At 45.2% G+C, this 21,784-nt stretch overlaps 1 protein-coding gene across 7 annotated transcripts in view; it reads left to right on the top strand.

Annotated features, from left to right (window-relative positions):
- LOC124048259 (DNA-binding protein SATB2-like) overlaps window positions 1-21,784 on the top strand; it is a 92,002-nt gene that overhangs the window by 4,673 nt on the left and 65,545 nt on the right. The window contains exons 1-3 of one of the 7 annotated variants that reach the window (XM_046368882.1): window positions 8,296-8,571; window positions 8,676-8,858; window positions 9,239-9,389. The gene's annotated coding sequence lies outside the window, so the exon portion shown is untranslated. Of the gene's footprint in view, window positions 1-8,294; window positions 8,859-9,238; window positions 9,390-21,784 lie in introns of those variants that run through there. The other 6 variants (XM_046368872.1, XM_046368890.1, XM_046368918.1 and 3 more) reach the window with 6 other exon arrangements.

The following is a 21,784-nucleotide window of genomic DNA, read 5'->3' as shown; positions in this document are numbered from 1 at the left end:
GTACTTTGTTGAAGCACCTTTGGCACTGATTACAGCCTCAAGTCTTTTTGGGTATGACGCTACAAGCTTGGCACACCTGTATTTGGGGTGTTTCTCCCATTATTCTCTGCAGATCCTCTGAAGCTCTGTTAGGTTGGATGGGGAGTGTCGCTGCACAGCTATTTTCAAGTCTCTCCAGAGATGTTCGATCAGGTTCAAGTCCGGTCTCTGGCTGTGCCACTCAAGGACATTCAGAAACTTGTCCAAAAGCCACTCTTGTGTTGTCTTGACTGTGTGCTCAGGGTTGTTGTCCTGTTGGAAGGTCAACCGTCGCCCCAGTCTGAGATCCTGAGCGCTCTAGAGCAGGTTTTCATCAAGGATCTCTGTACTTTGCTCTGTTCATCTTTCCCTCGATCCTGACTAGTCTCCCAGTCCCTGCCGCTGAAAAACATCCCCACAGCATGATGCTGCCACCACCATGTTTCATCGTAGGGATGGTGCCAGGTTTCCTCCAGACGTGACACTTGGCATTTAGGCCAAAGAGTTCAATCTTGGTTTCATCAGACCAGAGAATCTTGTTTCACATGGTCTGAGAGTACTTTAGGTGCCTTTTGGTAAACTCCAAGTGGGCTGTCATGTGCCTTTTACTGAGGAGTGGCTTCTGTCTGGCCACTCTACCATAAAGGCCTGATTGGTGGAGTGCTGCAGAGATGGTTGTCCTTCTGGAAGGTTCTCTCATCTCCACAGAGGAACTCTGGAGTTCTGTCAGAGTGACCATTGGGTTCTTGGTCACCTCCCTGACCAAGGTCCTTCTCCCCCGATTGCTCAGTTTGGCCGGGCGGCCAGTTCTAGGAAGAGTCTTGGTGGTTCCAAACTTCTTTCATTTCAGAATGATGGAGGCCCCTGTGTTCTTGGGGACCTTCAATGCTGCAGAAATGTTTTGGTGCCCTTCCCCAGAACTGTGCCTCGACACAATCCTGTCTTGGATCTCTACGGAAAATTCTTTCGACCTCATGGCTTGGTTTCTGCTCTGACATTCACTGTCAGCTGTGGGACCTTATATAGACAGGTGTGTTATATAGACAGGTGTGTTATATAGACAGGTGTGTTATATAGACAGGTGTGTTATATAGACAGGTGTGTTATATAGACAGGTGTGTTATATAGACAGGTGTGTTATATAGACAGGTGTGTTATATAGACAGGTGTGTTATATAGACAGGTGTGTTATATAGACAGGTGTGTTATATAGACAGGTGTGTTATATAGACAGGTGTGTTATATAGACAGGTGTGTTATATAGACAGCTGTGTGCCTTTCCAACTCATGTCCAATCAATTGAATTTCCCACAGGGTGGACTCCAATCAAGTTGTAGAAACATCTCAAGGATGATCATTGGAAAGAGGATTCACCTGAGCTCCATTTCAAGTCTCCAAGCAAAGAGTCTGAATACTTATACAAATGTCATATTTCAGTTGTTTGTGTTTTATACATTTGCAAGCGTTTCTAAAAACATTATTTTTACTTTGTAAAAAGGTTATAGGTTATTGTGTGTAGATTGATGATGGTCAAAAAAAAACAATTTAATCCATTTTAGAATAAGGCTGTAATGTAACAAAATGTGAAAAAGTCAAGGGATCTGAATACTTTAAATGCATTGTAAACCAGACTGAGCCTTTGTTTATTGGTTATAACTGTTTGAAGTAACCTGCATACATACAGTACCAGTCAAAAATGTGGACACACCTACTCATTTTATTTGTATTATTTTCCACATTGTAGAATACTAGTAAAGACATCAAAACTATGAAATAACACATATGGAATCATGTAATAACCAAACAAGTGTTAAACAAATCAAATTATATTTGATATATGAGGTTCTTCAAAGTAGACACCCTTTGCCTTGATGACTGACAGCTTTCCACACCCTTGGCGTTCTCTCAACCAGCTTCATGTGGTAGTCACCTAGAATGCATTTCAATTAACAGGTGTGGCTTGTTATAATATAATAATAATATATAATAATATGTTAAAAGTACATTTGTGGAATTTCTTTCCTTCTTAATGCATTTGAGCCAATCAATTGTTTTGTGACAAGGTAGGGGTGGTATACAGAAGGTAGCCACATTTGGTTAAAAACCAAGTCCATGTTATGGCAAGAACAACTCAAATAAGATAACTGACAGTCCATCATTACTTTAAGACAATGAAGGTCAGTCAATCTGGAAAATGTCAAGAACTTTCAAAGTTTCTTCAAGTGCAGTTGCAAAAAACATCAAGCGCTATGATGAAACTGTCTCTCATGAGGACCACCACAGGAAACGAAAACCCAGAGTTACCTCTGCTGCAGAGGATAAGTTCATTAGAGTTAGCTGCACCTCAGATTGCAGCAGATTGCATGCTTCACAGAGTTCAAGTAACAGACACATCTCAACATCAACTGTTCAGAGTAGACTGCGTGAATCAGGCCTTCATGGTTGAATTGCTGCAAAGAAACCACTACAAGAGGACAACAATAATATGAAGAGACTTGCTTGGGCCAAGAAACATGAGCAATGGACATTAGACTGGTGGAAATCTGTCCTTCAGTCTGATGAGTCCAAATTTGAGATCTTTGCTTCCAACCACTGTGTCTATGTGAGACACAGAGAAGGTGAACGGATATTCTCTGCATGTGTGGTTCCCACCGTGAAGCATGGAGGAGGTGGTGTGATGGTGTGGGGGTCATTTGCTAGGAACACTGTCTGTGATTTATTTAGAATTCATGGCACACTTAACCAGCATGGCTACCACAGCATTCTGCAGCGATAAACCATCCCATCTGGTTTGCGCTTAGTGGGACTATCATGATTTTCTACAGGACAATGACTGAAAACATACTGTGTAAGTGCAACTTGACCAAGAAGGAGAGTGATGGAGTGCTGGGTCAGATGACTTGGCCTCCACAATCACCCAACCTCAACCCAATTGAGATGGTTTGGGATGAATTGGACCGCAGAGTGAAGGGAAAGCAGCCAACAAGTGCTCAGCATATGTGGGAACTCCTTCAAGGCTGTTTGAAAAGCATTCCAGGTGAAGCTGGTTGAGAGAATGCCAAGAATGTGCAAAGTGGTCATCAAGGCAAAGGGTGGCTACTTTGAAGAATCTAACATCTAAAATATATTTGGATTTGTTTAACACTTTTTGGTTAGTACATGATTCCATATGAGTTATTTCATAGTTGTGATGTCTTCACTATTATTCTACAATGTAGAAAATAGTGAGAAAAAAAAACTTGAATTAGTAGGTGCGTCCAAACTTTTGACTGGAACTGTATATACAGGTTTAGTCACATATAATACATGCATTTACTAAATATATATATATACAATATAAATATATATATATTTAGTAAATGCATGTATTGTATATGCCTAACAATTGATAGGCTAAATATCACAACAAAAAATCGTAGTATTTTATTAGTTTGTATGTTAGACAGAAACAGTAGGCCTATGTATTATTCCACCTCCAAGAAATGTCAATATCAAGTTTTTGTTTGGGAATAGGGAATACCATATATTCTATGCAGAAATTGTTTCTATATTTTTTCTATTTCTATTTCGAGAACTTTTGGAAACCATTATGTTGCTATTCCGTAGACTTCCACACAATGGTGCTATTTCTACATGAAGTGGCTGGTTTTGTCACGCTGTCAATATATACTGAGCAAATGAGACCAATGAAAACCAGATGAACCGGTAGCCTAGGCCAGTGGTTCCCAAAATGTGGGTCGCGCCCCCCCCAAAACCAATTAATAATAATATATATATATATTTTTTAAAGGAACTCAGTCTGGCTTTAAACTTACTCTTGAAACTTGTAATAGTTGAATGCACGTGGTGCGGGATGTTCCCCAACGCTGGCAGGGGGGCCGAGTAAAAAAGTTTGGGAACCCATGGCTATTTGAAAGTACTCTCTGAAATTATTTTAAAATGAAATTTTGGTGACACTTTTTCATTCCCCTGTGTTGTTGTCCTGTAGCATAGAGGCTTCACCAATTGCCCAAAGCTACACACACAACACAGTCATAACGGTGGTATTAATTCGGCATCATGGCTGACATATACCAGCTTTGTGCCGGAGGTCTGCGCCAAATCACCATATGATTTCCTATTAAATCCCAGCATGGGCTTCGATGGGGAAGTAAATAAAATAATGTTATTCTTATTTTGGGGCTGTAGTGACGCAGTGGGCACCGAGGGGCTTAGAATCTAGATACTGTATCATCCAGTGACTAGCCGAGCCTACTCAGTCTCCGTCAGCCAGTACAAGAGGCTCGTTGGAGCCTGGTCATTCGTTGCATTTAGACCTTCCATCAGAAATACCGCTCCCTTCGCATCACAATTAAATGAAATCGATGATTTTTGTGGGTTTGTTTGTCTCCCCCCCCCCTCCCCAATCTAGACAGACCTGTTTAAATTTACCTGGGGATGCTGTGTGCTCAATTACTCTAACTGCTTCATAATTACTGTCATGTTTTACGAAAGCTTTAGGGATATTTCATGATTTAAATAATGTAAAAGCTTCTTTCGGGTTGCTTTCTATTGGGACTATTGTCGAGATCAATTTTTCATTGTTTCACGGTATTCGGAAGTTTCACGCTTGTTTGAGCTCATGTGCAAGACACACTGCTACTACTGCCTTTCAACAGACGTATTATTTTAGATAACCAGTTTCCCAAGAAATGTAAAACAGTGAAGTGGAGTAAGTGCAGGAGAGATGCAAAGGAGTCACTAAGCAGTGTTAAATTATTTAAAAGGACCCGAATAGACAAGAAATAGCTGCTCTGCCAGGGGAAGTGAAATGCACATCAAGTTATCAAAACATTTATTTGAAAAATACCACAGGATAAAACGAATGCGTCTACTTCATTTCATCTGCCTTTAGGTGAAGCGTTGAAATGAATGCGCGCAGCAAGCAGCTTTGTAATAGGCTACATCCAATAGCCAGGTTGCAAGACAAGCGCCTTGCGTATAGCAATTAAACTAATACGACGGTTGTCGTTTAATAGGCAGCCTAATACTATTTTTGTAATATTCAAATATGTAGTGTAAATAATAAGACATATTCCGTGTCAGACAAAAATAGCAATATATTTATAAGAATAGTAGGCCTATAGGCTATCAATATTTGAGTATAATAGATAACAAATCTATACTTAAATCACATTTTATACCCCTTAAATTCGAAATTCATTCCAAGTATTCTCGATAACACTTGTTTATTTCACTTGTAAGGAAGGACATTGGCGTTTTGATTGCCTGTTCTTCGAGACATTTTAAATTACGTGTCTCTATAGTTTAGTGGCGCATAAATCATGTTTTATCTTTGTGACAAAATTCACACAGATTGCTTTGTAAAAGTGACACGTCGAGCCAAGGCCATTCTGCCAGGAGCCACAAACACGTCCATTTACACGTCTCGTTTTCACGTATAAATTAAGACTACCTATAATTTTCGATCTGAAAAGGGGACATTTGTAGGTTAAGTTAAAACCATTGGTCTAACAAATTACATATTTGCCGAGGTCACGTCGGCCACAGTCTAGCTTTAGGGCCATCTTTAAAACACCACCGGTTCTTTATATAAGCTGAGGTTGGGCATTTCACGACCCAAAATGTTCTCATTGAGAAAAAATATATTTTAAAGATCACTTCAGAAAATGAACCAGGCATTTTACGCACGTGTTAGATATTTTAATTATACCACCCCTTTACCACTTACGCTTCGTGCACACTGGTTGTGTCGAGTGTAGGCCTATGCCTTCCGGCACTCCACATTGCTGCTACTCATCTGTCGTACTTGGAATGAAGTGGTGTTGGCCTGCTTGCAGTGTGTCACAGGCGTTGGATTTTTTTCAACTTGTGTGTTGCTTGCTTTTCAGTGCCGTAGGCCTACCAGTATTAAATCACCGAAGAAGTTGCTCACGTGTAGCATGATTATTTTTGTCGTGATGCAAGGCATGGATTGTGAAGACTATGTCAAATGTATAATTCCAAACCAAAAATGTGCACATGGCGTGCAGCGCCCAACTCGTTAGCGCAAACACACACGTTTCAACAGCATGGCATGTTTTAAAACCTTCATTTAACTAGGCAAGTCAGTTAAGAACAAATTTTTATTTTCAATGACAGCCTACTGGGGAAGAGTGGGTTTAACTGCCTTGTTCAGGGGCAGAACGACATATGTTTACCTTGTCAGCTCGGGGATTCGATCTTGCAACCTTTCCAGTGCCTCTAGGCTACCTGCCGCAAATGTTTGCCTCCCCCAAAGACATATGTTGATTAATTGGTTTATAATACTTTTACAAATCAATTATAAGGTATTGTCTGGACAAAAATTGTTGTTCGTTCCAAGAATCGATTTGAGAAACCTTTATGCACAGACCAGACGCTCGTTTCTCGCCTACGCACTGCTACATCATCATCATAATCATATTTAATATTATTGACGAATGAGCTACGCGCATTGGCCGGCGTTCCGCCACTGTCCCCTCTCACGAACCCCAGCGCGTATCTCGTGTATTCTGCACCCAGAACACTGCGATCAGCAGAACGGTTCCAAACCGCCAATGGTCGACCTTTTCGAGCTGTTATTGAACCTTCATTACGGTGTTCCAAACCAGGTAAGGTTCTGCTGCACTCACTTCTAGCCTATGCTGGTAAATATTACATTGAAACATGTATAGAGTTTTATTGATGTGACTTATGGAGAGTTTTTGACAAAGGGTGTCGTTAACAATTTGAGTTGGCAAAGAGCGTTGTTAATTAACACTGTGACCGAAACACGATACGATTCCAAGGTGCCCTCTCTGACACTTTAAATCAAGTTATATCAGTCTTGCGTTCATTCTCGACATTCTCTAGACTATTATTTAATCGGTTTTGTCTGAGATTGGACATCGTGATGTTTGCTACCAATGGGCCTCCACTTAAAAAACAAATATGATCCAAGTGTTTTTACAACATTTATCATCTCCAGAGACTGTTCCGTGGATTCCGTAAAGAAAATTGCAATTGTTAGCATATATCATGCCTTACAAAACACTGCAAACAGTAATAGAATGACCAAAAGTATCGTTTGAAACGTGCATGAAATATTGCTGCATGCGCCACTGTATCTCCTACGTATTGCCCACCCTCTCTCTATATGACTCGCGCGCAGGCACGCACGTGGAGGCCCGGGACGCTCTCCTAATTGTTGCGTCAGTTATTCAGGAGGCTAAACTATGCGTCTCGAAGGCATAAGTAGCGTCGTGTGGCCGGTCCTCACATGTACTGAAGCCCATCAATGTGATGTATCACACTGTCTTTGCGAGGTTTTGGGGGTCGGTTGCAGGTAAATGGGCATTTCCCAGTCATCAAATATTTTACAAATGTTCCAAAGTTTTGACCGTCTTAATTAACACCAAAACTATATATATGTATATTGGTTTGTTTGTTGTGCATGCATGCTCCTATGGCCAACACATGATAGCGTTCATTAAAATACATCTAATATCCAATTTAATCTGAAGGATTTGAATCTTGACCGACAGGACACAGATGTCAATTCAAGGTCTATTCCACGTTGGTTCAACGAAATTACGTGGGAACAACGTTGATTCAATCAGTGTGTGCCAAGGTGGGCAATGAGACAGAAAGTTAAGGCAGGCAACCCTTCCATAGTGCCAGGCTGCCAACCATGAAGCGGCATATACGTTTTTCATCACCATCACACCGTGTGCTATTGAAACTCACCTTAAACATATCAGAGCCTGAAACATAAAACACAGCTTATCAAATATTCAGGACAGACTGTTTTGTGTCGCTCTCTCGTCGAGGTCGTCCTGACTTTAGCACATAAACGAGAGGGCCACACAAAACAATTTGGCCTCATTGTGTATTAAAAGCCAGTGACATCTGTCTGTCTATCAAGAATGTGGTTTATTATTAACTGGTTTCACCTGACACTCCTGTTGTATTTACACAAGACATCTAATAAAACAGACGGGCAGAGGCAGGGACGGCTATTTAGTCCACGTTTATTAGACTACTGATATCGTTGTTGAGCATGGACTTAAACCTCACCCTTTTGTATATCATCTGCCTGCCAATCTACTCTGATGATAGTTCATTGTTGTTAATTATCAGTAATGACATCATTTGTATCTGACACAGGCACACGTTGTTTCAGAAATCAAATATATGTGAATGGCAATGGCGCACAGTCTCGCCAAAACTGATGTTTGGAAGGAAAAAGACAAAATAAGTGCAAAATATTCTGACTTATATTAGTTGGATTTAAGCAAAACACCAAGGAAGGAATAGGCCAAATTACTTTTGATGCCTCCTCCCCTCTCCCCTGCGCTCGCTTCCGTCTCTCCACGCCTCTCTGCCTCTCGCCTCCCTCTTCCATGAACCAGCCTGTCAGTTAGCGCGCCGGTTGACACCGGACTGATTGAACGTGACACAATCAGATTGCTCTCCGCGAAACTGTAACCGTTTGGCGGATATCAAGTTTTCTTCAGTTCAAACATTATCTGTGTCGCAAACACTGTGATTTCGGTAAATTTTTATTTTGTTTGAGGAACATGGTTGTTTTGCCTGTTGTTACAATTTTTCTGGTTATGATGCGTTTTGTGTTTTCCTTGTTCCCGCTGGTGAAGCAGCCACGAGTTCAAAGGAGGGCAGATTTGTGCCTCAGCCTTTTCTAACCGGTGACGACTGAAACGAAGTGCGATCAAACGACTCCAGCTGTGCCCATTGACGAAGACCTCTGCGCCGCGACACGCAGCGGCTCGAGCTCCAGCTGGATTTAGCGCTCAAGCCAGCCTCCTCGACGCGCTGGTCTGGTGCGAAAGAGACACTTTTCTCTCTCTCTCTCTCTCTCTCTCTCTCTCTCTCTCTCTCTCTCTCTCTCTCTCTCTCTCTCTCTCTCTCTCTCTCTCTCTCTCTCTCTCTCTCTCTCTCTCTCTCTCTCTCTCTCTCTCTCTCTCTCTCTGTCTCTCTGTCTCGCTCTCTCACACTGTCTCTCTGTCTCTCTCTCTCTGTCTGTCTCTCTCACACTGTCTCTCTCTCTCTCTCTCTCTCTCTCTCTCTCTCTCTCTCTCTCTCTCTCTCTCTCTCTCTCTCTCTCTCTCTCTCTCTCTCACACACACACACAGACAATAAACCAACATTGTCTCCCCTTGTCACCCATCCTCCCCTTTCTCTCGGACTCGCTCACATCCAGCGCCCCGAGAACGAAGTTGTGTCCAGCGCACCGACCTTAGCCGATTTCCGCCCGTCGTTGATCCGACGCAGCCCAACCCTGGATTCAATACTTTTAATCAATGGACAGAGCCTCCTCAACGGCCAGCAGAGGTACAGACACGCCATAAGCAGTGAGTACAAGTCAGAGTTGTTCCATAGTGACAAATCTCACCGTTTCCATCTATTTCACATTAATATAAGCCATATTTTCGGACCAGACATGAGCAGCAGCTGTGTTATGCAGTAATGCAATTGATTATGAGAAAGAGAAATCACGTGTTGCGCTCTGGTGTAAAAAGCCAATCTGGGGTTTGTTATCAAATTGCTAAAATGATCGATAGGCTAAACTATTGGCTTAAAAGTTTAAATTTAATTATTAATAGGTCTATAAACGATATCTATAGCATATCTCCAATTCTCCCAAAGTTGTTTATGGGGAGTTTTTCGGATACTTAATCCATATAACAATCTATTTGGTTACATATTTCATCACCAGACTAAACGATCTAAACGATTATTATAATTATTATAATTCATTATTATAATTGTTATTATTATTAGTATTATTAGTAACCTATTATATTAATAGTCCAATGTAATAATATGATGACAATTATTATGTTAGCCTATAGCCGACTGATAACTGATAGTATGATTACTAACTATAACAATTCATGATTATCAAGCAATTTCTATAATAATGATTTCTATAATAATGATTTCTATAATAATGATTTCTATAATAAAGATTTCTATAATAATGATTTCTATAATAATGATTTCTATAATAATGATTTCTATAATAATGATTTCTATAATAATGATTTCACATATGCCGACATACTGTATAGCCTATATCATTCTGTTTCATCTGATTGATGTGACTCGTGCATAAGAAAGGTCAGACGAATGTCCCTATGGTAGACGAGGGGAAAACGAGGAATACACTTCTAGCTATGCATGCAGTCTTTAAATTTTTACAAATATATTATTATTTCACCTTTATTTAACCAGGTAGGCTAGTTGAGAACAAGTTCACATTTACAACTGCGACCTGGCCAAGATAGCTTCTGTTTTGATGTTTGACTACACTCATTTTCAGCTCGTGAAACGGAATACTTCTTCATTGTCAAAGTGAAAACAGTTATTTTGATAACTCCATGGTTGTTATAAGGTGTGATGTTTATCAATCAAATATAAATTATGTAAAACACAAATTCCATTTTCTTTCAGTGCTGCCCCTGGTTGGAATAGTTTAAACCCTAGGCTATTCAGTGTTCCCGAGAGTGTATGAATAGAAACACCACGTTTAGAGTAGAGTTGGCCCTGTAATGCCACACACAAAGGTTCATCTTCCTTATTGTTATGTCTCCATCGAGTAAACGCTTTCAAATGACAAATCATGAATTCATTCTCCTGCATAGGCCGGGTTGCACGTGCTATTTTAGCGTATTTTGTGTTTTGAATAACATCCCGAGTAAAGTTTTAGGCCTGATTTTGCGATGAGGTTTTATGGTGTTTATGGTGATTCATATGGTGAACCTTTTTGCCCCAAAAAGATCATCGTTTGAGTGAATAATTGATCAAGGACTAGGTTAGGAGACATGCGCTGCTCCTGCGAACGTGTGTTTGTCCCAAAATGGAACATATTTCTTTATATTTGTGTGTGTGTGTGTGTGTGTGTGTGTGTGTGTGTGTGTGTGTGTGTGTGTGTGTGTGTGTGTGTGTGTGTGTGTGTGTGTGTGTGTGTGTGTGTGTGTGTGTGTGTGTGCTTATTTCGGTTGTCTTTTTCCTTTGACTAATATGTAACCTTATTGAAGATTTGGACTTAACTGTTGTCTTAGGAAAATCACATAATGTAGCCTACTTTGTGAAACTGCGTCATGATTAGCATTTTCTTAGAACTGTCTTGTTGAACTTTTAATGACTGAATGACTGAGCCATTACTGTTTGAAAGGTGTCAGTTGAGTTATAAATTAACAGACAATTTTTTAATTTGGAATTACGTGAATTTCCACTCATGGAGTTAATGAAAAGGTACATATTAACTAAATCATTCATCAAATTATGTAGTCATTATGTAGCGAATTAGTTTTGTTGTCATTTGTTGGACATTAGCCTATATTATTGTAAACCTATATGAAATATAATTACATGTATTCTAATTCATTAATATCATATTTTAGGCCTATAATAATACGATCATGTGTCTTCTAAGCATCCTAATTAAAAGCTATATGCCAAAACGCGTTGGTAGGCTATTGAATAATAAACAAACACTTTCTATTGATCTGCTATTCCTCAAAAGGTGGCCGAATAATTTTCACATTTCTAATTTGCTCTCCTCACCCTAGTTAGACTGCGAGGCAGCTACGGAAGCCTAAACAGTTTCCTCTTCACCCCAATAGAACATTTCGTCACGTGTCTAACTGTATAGGTCATTCCTTAAACTCTAGCGTTCATACGAAGTCATGCATTCTATTTGTTAGATTTCAATCTTATCATGTATGGATTGATTAGTGGCTAATAGGCACGTAATGGTATGGGAATATATATTTTATTACCTGTATAATATTCCACATAGCTACTTCGATCTCATCTGGTATTAGGCATAGCATACTTTCACCGATTTCAACAGCTCCATACCTCCAATACTAATGAGAAGAGCATGGACGTATAGACTGATAATGAGCTTTATGCAACAAAGTTATGAATCCCATACGGCATCAGTGACAGTGGAGGTAGGCTAGTCTGTCTCTCATTTTCACAGAGGGGGTCGTCTGATCCTTTCCTTAACAGGCCTCTCCCTAAGCCTACAAATCTCTCTCATGCACAGACCAATTATGCTCGTTTTTTTCTTCTGTGAGACATCGTCAATAGGAGGCCACGGGCAACCAAACAGGCAAGTAAGTCAGGAAGCGGCCTTAAACGCAAATGTTGCCAATACAATTATAAGGTCTACGTTTCCTCTTGCAATCAATACGGGTAACATGCGATCAGGGGTTGAAGCGATGCTGCATTAGTTGACATTAGTTGTATTGTTGCCACCAGTCAGTTGGGTGGAACCATTATTTTATGACAATTGTCACCATCGACCATGTTCTCTTTTACATTAACGTGTCTCTTGTATGTTTGAGTAAACAGAGCAGCCCAACAAAGTTATGTGCCAAGCCGAAAGAAACAGGAATTTGTGTCAGCACTTAAAATGTAGACTTTTTTTTCATTCACACCAGATCTAATTTTGTTTAAAGTTTGCGTATATGTTGAGATTTTGGCACAGAGCTCACATTTTCTCAGCACGAGAAGGAACTGACTTTATAGCGCGCACAAGCGCGTGTCATAACCGAAATAATAGATTTTTTGAAATGATGGAAATCCGACTTTTCACCGTGCCTTTTCTCAAACCATTACTTGAATTTCGCCTGAGAGTTATGTGAATTCAAAACTATGATTTGTATCACTTCAGGAAATGTTTTTCAACTGTCATTGACCCCGATGCCAACTGACATTTTTTCTTCTTAATTTTGAGTAATTTTGCAGATGCTCTTATCCAGAGCTACTTAACGGAGCAATTAGGGTATGCTCAAGGGCATATCAACAGATTTTTCACATATTCGGCTCGGGGATTTGAACCAGCTCGGGGATTTAACTTTTCGGTTACAGACCCAACGCTCTTTAGTGCAAGGCTACGTGCTGCCTTAACACATCATCATCAAAGGGCATCATCCGCCAATTTGAATATTTGAAATCATAGCGATTTAAGAGAAAGTATTCCCGACTTAAATTTCTCTCCCCAGCAATACTGTAGGCCTATCTACATTTATTTAAATAATCACAGCCAACTTGATAATGAATGTGGCTGTTTTGGGGGAATGCTATACAAAAGAATCAATCATTCAGCTGCGTAATGAAATACTCAAATGTGTCAAGATTGCATCAAAAGCAATATGCTAAAAATGAGACTTGTCAAAGAGACTTGTCACTGCTGCATTTTTGCCATATCCCTTCATCCCATCTTCTTCCCACCTCCCTTTCCTTCATCCCATCTTCCTCCCTCCTCCCTTACCTTCATCCCATCTTCCTCCCCCCTCCCTTCCCTTCATCCCATCTTCCTCCCTCCTCCCTTCCCTTCATCCCATCTTCCTCCCACCTCCCTTCCCTTCATCCCATCTTCCTCCCTCCTCCCTTCCCTTCATCCCATCTTCCTCCCTCCTCCCTTCCCTTCATCCCATCTTCCTCCCTCCTCCCTTCACTACATCCCATCTTCCTCCCTCCTCCGTTCCCTTCATCCCATCTTCCTCCCTCCTCCCTTCCCTCCATCCCATCTTCCTCCCTCCTCCCTCCCCTTCATCCCATCTTCCTCCCTCCTCCCTTCCCTTCAACCCATCTTCCTCCCTCCTCCCTTCCCTCCATCCCATCTTCCTCCCTCCTCCCTCCCCTTCATCACATCTTCCTCCCTCCTCCCTCCCCTTCATCCCATCTTCCTCCCTCCTCCCTTCCCTTCATCCCATCTTCCTCCCTCCTCCCTTCCCTCCATCCCATCTTCCTCCCTCCTCCCTTCCCTTCATCCCATCTTCCTCCCTCCTCCCTCCCCTTCATCCCATCTTCCTCCCTTCCCTTCATCCCATCTTCCTCCCTCCTCCCTTCCCTCCATCCCATCTTCCTCCCTCCTCCCTTCCCTTCAACCCATCTTCCTCCGTCCTCCCTTCCCTCCATCCCATCTTCCTCCCTCCTCCCTCCCCTTCATCCCATCTTCCTCCCTCCTCCCTTCCCTTCATCCCATCTTCCTCCCTTGTCCCTTCCCTTCATCCCATCTTCCTCCCTCCTCCCTTCACTTCATCCCACCTCCCTCTCTCCATCCGCAACCCCGCCCTCCATCCCTCCATCCTCCATCCCTCCACATATCCTGTTCTCTTCTCCTCCTACCCCTGCTCTCTTCTCCTCCTACCCCTGCTCTGTTCTCTTCTCCTCCTACCCCTGCTCTGTTCTCTTCTCCTCCTACCCCTGCTCTGTTCTCTTCTCCTCCTACCCCTGCTCTGTTCTCTTCTCCTCCTACCCCTGCTCTGTTCTCTTCTCCTCCTACCCCTGCTCTGTTCTCTTCTCCTCCTACCCCTGCTCTGTTCTCTTCTCCTCCTACCCCTGCTCTGTTCTCTTCTCCTCCTACCCCTGCTCTGTTCCTCTTCTCCTCCTACCCCTGCTCTGTTCTCTTCTCCTCCTACCCCTGCTCTGTTCTCTTCTCCTCCTACCCCTGCTCTGTTCTCTTCTCCTCCTACCCCTGCTCTGTTCTCTTCTCCTCCTGTTCTCTTCTCCTCCCCCTGCTCTGTTCTCTTTCCTCCCTCCTACCCCTGCTCTGTTCTCTTCTCCTCCTACCCCTGCTCTGTTCTCTTCTCCTCCTACCCCTGCTCTGTTCTCTTCTCCTCCTACCCCTGCTCTGTTCTCTTCTCCTCCTACCCCTGCTCTGTTCTCTCCTCTTTCTGTCTATTTTTTCTTGTGTGAACCCAGCAATCTGTGTTCACATATCAAAGGTGTGTCTATGCTATTAAACAGCAGATTAGATATCGGCAGGGATGGCCTATTGGGAAATAAAGGGCATACTAATAACCACTTCAACGTAGTGATCCAAATGGTAGCTTCTAGTCTTCCATCGTGTGTTCGTTTCCCGCTGGGAACACCCATACCATAAAATGTATGCACGCGTGACTGTGAGTCGCTTTGGATAGTTATTATGGCGTAATATAAATGAATACCCTGGACATATAAGTGCTAAACTGTATGTTACTGTAAAGCCTAGAGGGATTGATGGTGTCTAAGCCACAGCCATTCCTCTTCTGGTGAGTGTGGTGTGATTCTGGTGCGATCTAGGCTGAGGTGGGACTGAGTTGAGTTGGCTTTGGCATGTAGTGTGTGCATTGCAGCAGCCCTGTTGATGTGGCATGCCTGTTACTGTGTAGATTATCTAGTGGCCGTCCACACAGCACACCATACACAGGAGATCAGGACACAGTGCGTGTGAGGCCGCTGCTCCAGTGTCATTGTTGTCACGCGGAAGGCTGAGTTTGTGTGTGTGTCTCTGTTAGTGTGTGTGTGCATGCGTGTGTGTGGTGTTTGGTCCCAGACTGTGTTAGTCAGAAGGCTGACCTAGGGTCCCATGTGTGTGGTGTGTGGTCCCAAACTGTGTTAGTCAGAAGGCTGACCTAGGGTCCCATGTGTGTGCCTGTGTGGTCCCAGACTGTGTTAGTCAGAAGGCTGACCTAGGGTCCCATGTGTGTGGTGTGTGGTCCCAGACTGTGTTAGTCAGAAGGCTGACCTAGGATCCCATGTGTGTGGTGTGGGGTCCCAGACTGTGTTAGTCAGAAGGCTGACCTAGGGTCCCATGTGTGTGGTGTGTGGTCCCAGACTGTGTTAGTCAGAAGGCTGACCTAGGGTCCCATGTGTGTGGTGTGTGGTCCCAGACTGTGTTAGTCAGAAGGCTGACCTAGGGTCCCATGTGTGTGGTGTGTGGTCCCAGACTGTGTTAGTCAGAAGGCTGACCTAGGGTCCCATGTGTGTGGTGTTGGGTCCCAGACTGTGTTAGTCAGAAGGCTGACCTAGGGTCCCATGTGTGTGCCTGTGTGGTCCCAGACTGTGTTAGTCAGAAGGCTGACCTAGGGTCCCATGTGTGTGCCTGTGTGGTCCCAGACTGTGTTAGTCAGAAGGCTGACCTAGGGTCCCATGTGTGTGGTGTGTGGTCCCAGACTGTGTTAGTCAGAAGGCTGACCTAGGGTCCCATGTGTGTGGTGTGGGGTCCCAGACTGTGTTAGTCAGAAGGCTGACCTAGGGTCCCATGTGTGTGCCTGTGAGTCAGTGTGTGGTCCCTGGAAGTGTCAAAGCAGTCAGCCTGTGTTGTGTGTGGCCTGTGGTTTGCGTGTGTGTGTGTGCCCGCATATGTCTGTCTGTTTTCCTGTGTATGTGTGTGTGTGCATACACAAAGGGTGGGGTTATAAAGTCCTGCTGTTAACTCTTATCAAATGAGATGTTTATGAGAGAGCTAAACATGTTCGCCAGAAGGGCCCTCTCCCCCTCCAACTCCCCATCCAACTCTCCCCCTCTCTTTCGAACTCTCCCCCTCTCTCTCCAACTCTCCCCCTCTCTCTCCAACTCTCTAACTCTCCCCTTCTCTCTAACTCTCCCCCTCTCTCTAACTCTCCCCCTCTCTCTACAATTCCCCTCTACAACTCTTCCCCATCTCTCCAACCCCCCTGTCCAACTCTCCCCCTCTCCCCTCTCTCTCCCCTTCTCTCCCCAACTCTCCCCCTCTCTCTCCCCTTCTCTCCCCAACTCTCCCCCTCTCTCTCCAACCCCCCTGTCCAATTCTCCCCCTCTCTCTCCAACTTTCCCCCTCTCTCCACAACTCTCCCCTTCTTTCTCCAACTCCCTCCCTCTCTCTCCAACTCTCCCTTTCTCTCTCCAACTCTCCCCTTCTCTCTCCAACTCACCAATTCTCCCCCTCTCTCTACAACTCCCCCTCTCTCCAACTCTCTAACTTTCCCCCTCTCTCCACAACTCTCCCCTTCTTTCTCCAACTTTCCCCCTCTCTCCACAACTTTCCCCTTCTTTCTCCAACTCTCCCCTCTCTCTCCAACTCTCCCCTTCTCTCTCCAACTCTCCCCTCTCTCTCCAACTCTCCCCTCTCTCTCCAACTCTCCCTTCTCTCTCCAACTCTCCCTTCTCTCTCCAACTCTCCCCTTCTCTCTACAACTCTCCCCTTCTCTCTACAACTCTCCCCTCTCTCTCTCCAACTCCCTCAAACTCCCTCTCCCTCAAACTCTCCCCCATGAGCACCACAACATACTTGACTACAGAACTTCATGAATGCTCAACATACTCACAGATAAACACCCCACAATATCACAAGACTCACATTCAGTTACACAGGACACTTTTGTTGTTGTGGTGGCGCGACAGGTTCGTGCCAGGATGGTGCTATTATATTAATACCCAATGGTAAGCAGCTTCCTGCCAATCCCTCCTCCGAGAGAGAGAGAGAGAGAGAGAGAGAGAGAGAGAGAGAGAGAGAGAGAGAGAGAGAGAGAGAGAGAGAGAGAGAGAGCCAGAGAGAGAGAGAGCCAGAGAGAGAGAGAGCCAGAGAGAGAGAGCCAGAGAGAGAGAGAGAGAGCCAGAGAGAGAGAGAGAGAGCCAGAGAGAGAGAGAGAGAGCCAGAGAGAGAGAGAGAAGAGGAGAAAATAGCAACACTTCTAATATCTCTCCCTCTACCCATCTTTTATGTCTGTAGAGAGCAGCATTAGGCAAAAGAGACATAAAACAGATCTTTGTCCCAAATGACACCCTTTTCCATATGTAGTGCACTATTTTTTTTTTTTTACCAGGGCTCAAAGGGATCTCATCTAAAGTAGTGCACTGTACAGGGTGCCATTTGGAACACAGTCCAGGTTTTTATTGGAGAACAGAGCTCTGCTGAGTGGACGTTCAGCAATGTGATTCATCTAATCTTTCCTGGTAATATGGTTAATAATGTGTCATAAGCCCTTCTCCCTTCCTGCTTTGCATTTCTATTTCTTTAATACAATCTGATCACACTGTTAGCAAATAGATAGGTTTGTGTGGGACAGGCTAAGCATGTGTGGTTTACTATGTGGGGGCGAAGAGCTACTGGAAATGTGTCTCTCTCATTTTCCCTTTAGATGTTTAGCCTTCCTCTGTTTTTGTGCTCTGTCTCTCCACAGGTTATCTGCATTTAGTCTTTTCCATCATTCACTTTATATGTATATTCTTTCAGACTGTATTTCTCTGTGTTCGTACTTACAACGTTTCTCCTCCACTCGCTTTTGTTCCCCATCTGTCCTAATACAATCTCTCCCTCTCGCACCCTCTCTCACCCCTCACCCTGTCACCACCCTGTCACTCACCCCTCACCCTGTCACCACCCTGTCTCTCACTCCTCATCCTGTCACCACCCTGTCTCTCACCCCTCACCCTGTCACCACCCTGTCACTCACCCCTCACCCTGTCACCACCCTGTCACTCACCCCTCACCCTGTCATCCCCCTGTCTCTCACTCCTCATCCTGTCACCACCCTGTCTCTCACCCCTCACCCCTCACCCTGTCACCACCCTGTCACTCACCCCTCACCCTGTCACCACCCTGTCTCTCACTCCTCATCCTGTCACCACCCTGTCTCTCACCCCTCACCCTGTCTCTCACTCCTCACAGTGTCACCACCCTGTCACTCACCACTCACCCTGTCTCTCACTCCTCACAGTGTCACCACCCTGTCACTCACCACTCACCCTGTCTCTCACTCCTCACAGTGTCACCACCCTGTCTCTCACCCCTGAACCTGTCACTCACCCCTCACCCTGTCTCTCACCCCTCACCCTGTCACCACCCTGTCACTCACCCCTCAACCTGTCTCTCACTCCTCACCGTGTCACCAGCCTGTCACTCACCCCTCACCCTGTCTCTCACTCCTCACAGTGTCACCACCCTGTCTCTCACCCCTGAACCTGACACTCACCCCTCACCCTGTCTCTCACTCCTCACCGTGTCACCACCCTGTCTCTCACCCCTGAACCTGTCACTCACCCCTCACCCTGTCTCTCACTCCTCACCGTGTCACCACCCTGTCTCTCACCCCTGAACCTGTCACTCACCCCTCACCCTGTCTCTCACTCCTCACCGTGTCACCACCCTGTCACTCACCCCTAACCCTGTCTCTCACTCCTCACCGTGTCACCACCCTGTCAATCACCCCTCACCCTGTCTCTCACCCCTCACCCTGTCACCACCCTGTAACTCACCCCTCACCCTGTCTCTCACTCCTCACCCTCTCACCACCCTGTCAATCACCCCTCACCCTGTCTCTCACCCCTCACCCTGTCACCACCCTGTCACTCACCCCTTATCCTGTCTCTCACTCCTCACCATGTCACCACCCTGTCTCTCACCCCTGAACCTGTCACTCACCCCTCACCCTGTCTCTCACTCCTCACCGTGTCACCACCCTGTCACTCACCCCTCACCCTGTCTCTCACTCCTCACCGTGTCACCACCCTGTCACTCACCCCTCACCCTGTCTCTCACTCCTCACCGTGTCACTACCCTGTCACTCACCCCTGAACCTGTCACTCACCCCTCACCCTGTCTCTCACTCCTCACCGTGTCACCACCCTGTCACTCACCCCTCACCCTGTCTCTCACTCCTCACCGTGTCACCACCCTGTCACTCACCCCTCACCCTGTCTCTCACTCCTCACCGTGTCACCACCCTGTCACTCACCCCTCACCCTGTCTCTCACCCCTCAACCTGTCACTCACCCCTCTCCCTGTCACTCACCCCTCTCCCTGTCACTCACTCCTCAATCCTGTCACTCACTCCTCACCCTGTCACTCACCCCTCAACCTGTCTCTCACCCCTCACCCTGTCACTCACCCCTCACCCTGTCACTCACTCCTCACCCTGTCACTCACCCCTCAACCTGTCACTCACCCCTCACCCTGTCACTCACCCCTCACCCCTCAACCTGTCACTCACCCCTCAACCTGTCACTCACCCCTCAACCTGTCACTCACTCCTCACCCTGTCACTCACCCCTCAACCTGTCTCTCACCCCTCACCCTGTCACTCACCCCTCACCCTGTCACTCACTCCTCACCTGTCACTCACCCCTCAACCTGTCACTCACCCCTCAACCTGTCACCCCTCACCCCTCAACCTGTCACTCACCCCTCAACCTGTCACTCACCCCTCAACCTGTCACTCACTCCTCAGCCTGTCACTCACCCCTCAACCTGTCACTCACTCATCACCCTGTCACTCACCCCTCAACCTGTCACTCACTCCTCAGCCTGTCACTCACCCCTCAACCTGTCACTCACTCCTCACCCTGTCACTCACCCCTCAACCTGTCACTCACCCCTCAACCTGTCACTCACCCCTCAACCTGTCACTCACTCCTCAACCTGTCACTCACTCCTCAGCCTGTCACTCACCCCTCAACCTGTCACTCACCCCTCAACCTGTCACTCACCCCTCAACCTTTTACTCACCCCTCAACCTGTCACTCACTCCTCAACCTGTCACTCACTCCTCACCCTGTCACTCACCCCTCAACCTGTCACTCACCCCTCAACCTGTCACTCACTCCTCACCCTGTCACTCACCCCTCAACCTGTCACTCACTCCTCAACCTGTCACTCACCCCTCAACCTGTCACTCACTCCTCAGCCTGTCACTCACCCCTCAACCTGTCACTCACTCCTCACCCTGTCACTCACCCCTCAACCTGTCACTCACCCCTCACCCTGTCACTCACCCCTCAACCTGTCACTCACCCCTCACCCTGTCACTCACCCCTCAACCTGTCACTCACTCCTCAACCTGTCACTCACCCCTCAGCCTGTCACTCACCCCTCAGCCTGTCCCTTTTATAGTGTTTATGTTTGTATGTACACTTAGATCCGTAGAACACCATTTACTGGCCTCAGTTTCCTATGTGTGGCACAGCTGGTTCAGAACAACTCTCCCTTTTCTGTCAGAAAAGACAAGAAAGAGGGAGAGAAAGACAGCTAAGAAAAGAGAAGAGGTGGAAGGGGAGGATAGAGGAAGGTAGACAGGAAAAGAGAGAGAGGATGTGAATGAGAGAGAGAGAGAGAGCGAGAGGAGGTGAGAGGGAGAGAGAGAGAGAGAGAGAGAGAGAGAGAGAGAGGTGGAAGGCAGGATAGAGGAAGGTAGAGAGGAAAAGAGAGAGGAGGTGAATGAGAGAGAGAGGAGGTGAATGAAAGAGAGAGAGGAGGTGAATGAAAGAGAGAGAGAGAGGAGGTAAATGAGACAGAGAGAGAGAGAGAGGAGGTGAGAGAGAGAGAGAGGAAAATACAGGAGGTGTACAAGAGAAGAGAGAGACAGTCTCTTTGGCCTTACACAGTTCCACCCTGTCATTTGACTGCACAATTCTAAGAATGAATGAGTTGGCCGATGGCACCAGTCTTACAAAGGATGATGGAAACTCATGAATACTCTTTGCTCTGTGTCTCGTACAGTGTAGGAAGGTTTAGAATTACATGTGTGTGTTTGTATGTTTCACGGATTGTTTATAGGCGTGTTCAATGCTCTGTAGTATTGTCTCATCAGTAAGGGTGGGTCTGTATTTTTCCTTTGGGATCTTACGTCTGTGCCTGTGCATTTGTTGTGTCTGTGTGAGACTGTGAAATTTAGGAGGAGCCACTTATGAATTGTAGATTAAACCTTTAGTGTCCAAGATAATCAAGTTAGTGAATTTCAAATGAGTTTGTATCTAAATAGCTGCTCAAGGTCTCAAAAATGCCCCTGTGTCCTGTTATCAAAAGGCCTAACAATGGCCATCTCTGGGACAGATATTTAACTTCTTATCGACTCAATATTAACTGACACTTTTATCTCACTGTTGATCTCCCAGCACCATATAAGTATCACAATGTATGATACAGTAGGATATTAATTTGTATATACAATGTGGAAGTGCTTCTTAACCATTACACAACGTGTGTGTG

This window comes from Oncorhynchus gorbuscha, linkage group LG01 (genome assembly GCF_021184085.1).
Source record: "Oncorhynchus gorbuscha isolate QuinsamMale2020 ecotype Even-year linkage group LG01, OgorEven_v1.0, whole genome shotgun sequence".
NCBI lineage: Eukaryota > Metazoa > Chordata > Actinopteri > Salmoniformes > Salmonidae > Oncorhynchus > Oncorhynchus gorbuscha.
This window is presented reverse-complemented; position numbering and strand designations above follow the sequence as displayed.